This window comes from Morone saxatilis, unplaced genomic scaffold (assembly GCF_004916995.1).
Source record: "Morone saxatilis isolate NCDOM2014 unplaced genomic scaffold, NCSU_SB_2.0 Contig22, whole genome shotgun sequence".
Classification (NCBI taxonomy): domain Eukaryota; kingdom Metazoa; phylum Chordata; class Actinopteri; family Moronidae; genus Morone; species Morone saxatilis.
Genome location: NW_023339785.1, coordinates 791,190 through 791,488, shown reverse-complemented (window position 1 = coordinate 791,488; position 299 = coordinate 791,190).

The following is a 299-nucleotide window of genomic DNA, read 5'->3' as shown; positions in this document are numbered from 1 at the left end:
GTTTTAATAACTGCTACTCTAAACGGATGATGTAACAATCCTGAACAATAAAGAAAGATTAATCGTATCCAGTAAAGAAGTGCCAATTAAGGGTACAACTTCTTTAAGCAGCCTAGTTGGGATGGGGTCTAACAGACAGGTTGATGGCTTCGATGAAGAAATTATTGAAGTGAAGTAAAATGAAGTACACATGTCCTCCCCCCACAACAACTTGAAATATGAAAACCAGGACCCCTTTATGCATATCATATTTTGGGGCTTTTTTCCTTTATTTGATAGGACAGCTTAAGATGGACAGG